The following is a 6156-nucleotide window of genomic DNA, read 5'->3' on the forward strand; positions in this document are numbered from 1 at the left end:
CAGATTTTTAGTGGTTTGTGAGAGATGGTTCCCATTTCTTGTTCTAAAATCTGTATTATCTTCCTAAGGCTGCCACAATAAAGTACCCATAAGTGGGAGTCTTAAAATAGCAAACATGTATTGTCTTACAGTTCTGGAGACTAGAATCCTGGATTTAGAATGTCAGCAACATTCTTCCTCTAATGGGTCTAGGAAAAGATCATCACTTGCATCTCTCAGCTTCTTATAGGCCAGGCTTTCCTTGGCTTATAGTTGCATAACTTCATTTTTTGCATGCCTGTCTTCCTTGAGTGTCTGTCTGAATTTTCCTATTCATATAATAGCACAGGCATATTGTATTATGCCCTGCCTACTACAGTGTGAAGGAGCTCTGGCAGTGTAGTGGTTACGAATTGGGCTGCGGACCTCAGGGTCAGCAGTTCGAAACTACCAGCTGTTCCATGGAAGAAAAATGAGGCTTTCTGCTCCTGTAAAGATTTACAGCAGCCTCAGAAACCTTGTACAGAGTCGCTATGAGTCAGAACCAACTCCATGGCACATAACAACAACTACAGTATGACCTTATGTTTGCTTAAGTAATTACATCTGCAAAGATGTTCTTTCCAAATAAGGTCACATTAACCAATACTAGGGATTAGCACTTGATCACATATTTTTAAGTGATATTAAAAAACCCCAAATGCACACCTTCACCAAAAAGAAGTTAAAATAGATCATGAACAAGAGATAAAACTTAAAAACATATACAAACTTAAAAACATATAATGTTGTTGTCATTGTTAAGTGCCGTCGAGTCAGTTCCGACCCATAGCGACCCTGTACAGGGTTTCTGAGGGTGTAAATCTTTACGGGAGTAGAAAGCTTCATCTTTCTCCCGTGGAGCGGCTGGTAGTTTCGAACTGCTGACCTTAAGGTTCGCAGCCCGATTCGTAACCACTATGCTACCAGAGCTCCTTAAAATATTCAGGATGTAGACCTAAAACAAGAGCTTGTAAAATTGAAAGTGAAAGTGTTGTTGTTAGGTGCCTTCAAGTCAGTTTCACTGCATAGTAACCCTGTGCACAACAGAATGAAACACTGCCTTGGTCCTCTTCACAGTTGTTATGTTTGAACACACTGTTGTATCCACTGTGTCAATTCATCTCACTGAGGGCCTTCCTATTGTTGAATCTGTGCTTTGCTAAGCATAATGTCTTTCCCCAGGGACTTATCCTTCCTGATGATAACATGTCCAAAGTACAAGAGATGAAGTATGCCCATCCTGAATTCTAAGAAGCAATTTGGTCATACTTTGCCCAAAATAGATTTGTTCGTTCATCAGGCAGTCCATAGTATATTTGGTATTCTCATATGCATGCAAACGCACCATCGTATTTGGTGGCTAGTGCTTTTTTTTTTTTCAAGTTTAAAGTTTTTATTGTGGATTGAAGGAGCTCTGGTAGTGAGGTGGTTACGATTCGGACTTCCAACCTCAAGGTCAGCAGTTGGAAACTACCAGCAGTTCCGCTGGAGAAAGATAAGGTGTTCTGCTCGTGCAAAGATTTGCAGCATCGGAAACCCTGTGCAGTGTCACTATAAATCAGAACTGACTCCACGGTACTTAACAACAACAACAACAACAACATAGTGGATTGAGTAAAAGTTTACAGGGCAGATCATCAGTTTTACATTCAACAAATCATACGCTTTGTTTCATTACAATGATTACAATCTCCTCCATGTACCATCAAATAACAGTATTTCTCTTTATTCACTTTAGCTCTTTTTTTCTTTTTTTAAAAACTCTTAGGCATATATGATAATTTAAACCACCAAAGGGCACATTCTGCAAGTCTGCCTCATGACCACCATCTCTTAGTCCCTCTCTTCTGATGAATCTAGAGTCCTCAGCTGCTCCTTCTCTCCATGTCCCCATCTCTGCCTCCATCTCTGGTGTCACTGCTTCTCTGGATAAAGTCTCTCATTCCACTGTGCTTTCTCCTTTTATGATCTTAGGGTCCTTTTTTTCTGGACTGTAAGATTAAGCACTCCCTTGTTTTTGTTACAAAACTTCTACCTTTACAATTGTTAGAGTCGCAATAAGTCATGATAACATTTATTCATTATTGAACCATAAGAATTTCACACCCATCTCTTTTAACCAGACCCATCTAGAAGAGAGGAAAACCATTCAGTGGGGACTCTGTCTTTCCCACACACTATTAAACTAAGCTCCCCCTTGAAACCTTGTAAGCCAGTCGTTTTGTGCCTGTAAGCCAATCACTTCATGCCCCCTCATTTTAGATAGCCAATTTTTAAGTTGCCCATCCCTATCTACCCTGTGTACAGACGGGATAGCATTGACACTTGATGTGAAGACTCCTTCCCCCTCTGTTGATATTTAGAGTTACTACCTCCATGAGTTAGCTAAAATTCATCAAATTGCAGCAATGTACCTTCGTTTTCTTTATCAAAATTTGTTTTGTACTTTTTTTTTTTTATCTTTCTCTAGTGGAGTTCTGATTATCAAGCCATCAAGGCTTGGTCACATGGGTGTGGCTAGTGATTTTGGCAGTACTGTGTTGTCTTTTGTTCTTAATTTTTCCCTCTTCTCCCTCTTGTTTTTTGTTCCTTTTTCTCTCCCTCCCATTCCCACATTTTATCAGGTACTCCACCCACCACCTCCATGTTCAGGAGCACCCACTCCAGCCCCTCTGCATTCAGCAGAGTATGTTCCTGCTCACATTGGTGCTGCAGCCGTGTTATATGTATAGAACTTGTGCTAGCACTGAGTCACTTGTTTTTCTTTTTATGTAAGTCTTAACCTCTCCGCCCTTGTTTTTTTTTTTTTTTTCTCCATCTTCTTCATCCCCATCCAGCTTTTATTTTTCTCTGTTTTCCACAATATCTAGGAGCCAATTACGCTACCCAGTCAGACTCAGCATCCCTGATGTCCCACCCAATGGACATATGCCACAATCCACTCCAACATCCACTTTGGTCAATTGCAAACACTGGCAACACCCACACAGTTTTCTGTCAGATGCTCTAAATAATGATTAGAGATTTGTGCCCATATTTCCTCCCACTGTAAAACAGCTGGAGAGATGCCATAAGCACCTTCATGTTGTGGTTTGGGTAGTGTTTCATGGCTCTGTATATTTTTCTGTGCTGAGTTCATTTTGTTTACAGATTTTCTTATAATTTCTTTCATTGCTATTATTTTATTGCTCACTGTTTATAATTTTGTTCTTTTGTTTTGTGGAGAAGGTTTATTAACTTTCTTTTAAGTCAAATGCATTTTATCTTGCTATTGTCTTGATTTTCACTTCATTAGGGTGTGTTATAACTACACCAGGTATTCACTCTTTTTTCTTTGCAGTTCTCCCTGTTTGCAAATTGACAATTCTGGTTCCTTATTTTCAGTAGTTTACGTATGTTTTATCTTTGATATGTCTATATTTCAGTTAATTTGGGGAAGATATTATTGTGTATCTAATTCTCATGAATTTGTCTGACATCATTGACTCTCTTTCTGAAAGACTTCCTCTAGCATTTTTTATAAGATTGGTCTGGTTTTACAAATCACATTAATTTTGATTTAGCTGGATATGTCCTAATTTTATTATACTATGTGAGGGACAATTTTGATGAATAAATATTTCTTGTTTCAATTTAAATTTTTTTTTCCTTTCAGACTTTATATAAGTCAACCCATTGTATTCTGCACGGTTTCTGCAAAGAAATCAGAGTTTAGTCCTATTGGTAACTTTTCATTTCAGCTGTTTTCAGCCTTTTCATTGTTTTTAGTTTTGAAAAATTTGATTATGGTATATAAAAAGAACCCAAACCATCCTAACCACAGAACTCTCTCTACAACTGGGTTTGAGAAATCATTGCAATGGCCACACAGATCTCAGATGTCATACTTTCCATTATGTAATTGATTAGGAATATTAATAGGCTACAATGGTGGTGGTGGTGGTTATGTGCCATGGAGTTGGTTCCAACTCATAGCAGTCCTATAGGGTTTCCAAGGCTGTTTATGGGAACAGAAGTCCTCATCTTTCTCCCACAGAACAGCTGACAATTTTGAACTCCTGACCCTGAAATTAGCATCCCATTTTGTAACCAGTACACTACCACACTACGGTGCGCCTGACCCAAGCCATGGTGTTTTCAATAACCTCACATGCATGCAAAAGCTGGACAGTGAATAAGGAAAACCATAGAAGAAGTGATGCTTTTGAGTTATGGCGTTGGAGGAGAATATTGAAAGTGCTACGGGCTGCCGAAAGAACCAACAGATTTGTGTTGAAAGAAATGCAGCCAGAGTGCTCCTTGGGGGCCAGGATGGCCAAACTTCATCTCTCATACTTTGGACATATTGTCAGGAGGGACCAGTCACTGAAGAAGGATATCATGTTTGGGAAGGTGGAGGGTCAGAGAAAAAGAGGAAGACCCCCCGCAAGATGGATTGGCAAAATTGGCAGCATCAATGGACTCAAGCGTGTTAACAATTGTGAGGTTGGCCCAGGTTTGGGCAGTGTTTCGTTCTGTTGTGCATAGGGTCGCTATGAGTCGGGACCAACTTGACCGCACCTAACAACAACAACAACAACAACAACCCTACCAGGGCTCCTTAAGAGGCTATAATATGACTATGGCAGTTAGAGGTCGCCACCAGAAAAGCTAAGTTTGTAGAGTAAGGATCAGAAGATCTGATCCTGATTACAGAACCGTCCCTCATTTCAGAATCTTGGATATCCACTTCATCCTTCTAGACTATCCCTGAAAACCTTTTAAGATTCCATCTGAGAAAGCCCTAGGAGTTCTGGGAAGGGGAAGAAGGAAGAAGATTATTGGTTGGAATAAAAACAGGGTTGAATGAGTTCCAGAAAGCAGGTTTCTCAGACTCGTGGACAACAATCTGCAGAAGAAGACAACTTCAAAAAGCCAACTAGAAGCAACATGCAGAGAAGTAAGATGAGAGGGGCCTCCTCTGGAAGGAAGACAGCTAGTCCTCAGCAGAAGAATCTGGAGCCAGCTCTTCCCGGCAGACGGGGGGGGAGTCGCTCTGCTGAGAACCCCCCTTCAGCATCTGTGAGAAAGACAAGGAAGAACAAACCAAAGAGGCCTGGAAACGGAGATGGTGGAAGTACCAGTGAAGCACCTCAGCCACCTGGGAAGAAAAGGTCCCGGGCTGATGCTACCGTTAAAAGCGAGGAGGCATTTAAGAATAGAGTGGAGGTTAAAGTGAAGATTCCTGAAGAATTAAAACCCTGGCTCATCGAGGACTAGGACCTGGTTACCAGGCAGAAGCAGCTGTTTCAGCTCCCAGCTAAGAAAAATGTGGATGCCATTCTGGAAGAGTATGCAAATTGTAAGAGATCACAAGGCAGTGTCGACAATAAGGAATATGCTGTTAACGAAGTTGTGGCAGGGATAAAAGAATACTTCAATGTGATGTTGGGCACTCAGCTGCTCTACAAATTCGAGAGGCCCCAGTATGCTGAAATCCTCATGGCCCACCCTGATGCGCCGATGTCCCAGGTTTACGGAGCGCCGCACCTACTGAGATTATTTGTGAGAATTGGAGCAATGTTGGCCTATACGCCCCTTGATAAGAAGAGTCTTGCATTATTGTTAGGCTATTTACATGATTTTCTGAAATATCTGGCAAAGAATTTTGCAGCCCTGTTTACTGCCAGCGATTACAAAGTGGCTTCCGCTGAGCACCGTCGCAAAGCCCTGTGAGGGTCTATTGACCGCTCACTATTAACGTCTGGGTATCTGTAAACACTTTTCTTTTTGTTCTTAGTCTTTTTCTTGTATAATTGATGTTCTCTAAAATTGTTAATGTTATCACAGGACTTATATTTAAGTTTCTTTTCTGTTTGCTTCAAACAGAAAATAAAAGGAGAGTGTAAGCTCCCTTTCGCATTTCTAAGTTGTTACCAGTATACGCAGTAATTAGACAAAGAAGAAACATTCTGTAGAAAATTCTTGCCTAGTTGACAACATTGCTAGAATGCTGGTGGTTCTATCCCTTTGACACTACACAATTTTCTAATACGTGTTAATGCTACGTGACAAAATGCCATGATTCCTAGTGCCAAAGTTTCAGCTTAATGTATATACCTTGAAAACCCATGCATTTGTGCTCTCTTTATCTCT

General features: G+C 40.6%; 1 pseudogene; it reads left to right on the forward strand.

Annotated features, from left to right (window-relative positions):
- Window positions 1–4866: 4866 nt before the first annotated feature.
- On the forward strand, window positions 4867–5736 carry LOC102834774 (annotated as a pseudogene).
- Window positions 5737–6156: the final 420 nt, after the last annotated feature.

Source organism: Chrysochloris asiatica, unplaced genomic scaffold, assembly GCF_000296735.1.
Source record: "Chrysochloris asiatica unplaced genomic scaffold, ChrAsi1.0 scaffold00029, whole genome shotgun sequence".
Taxonomy (NCBI): Eukaryota; Metazoa; Chordata; class Mammalia; order Afrosoricida; family Chrysochloridae; genus Chrysochloris; species Chrysochloris asiatica.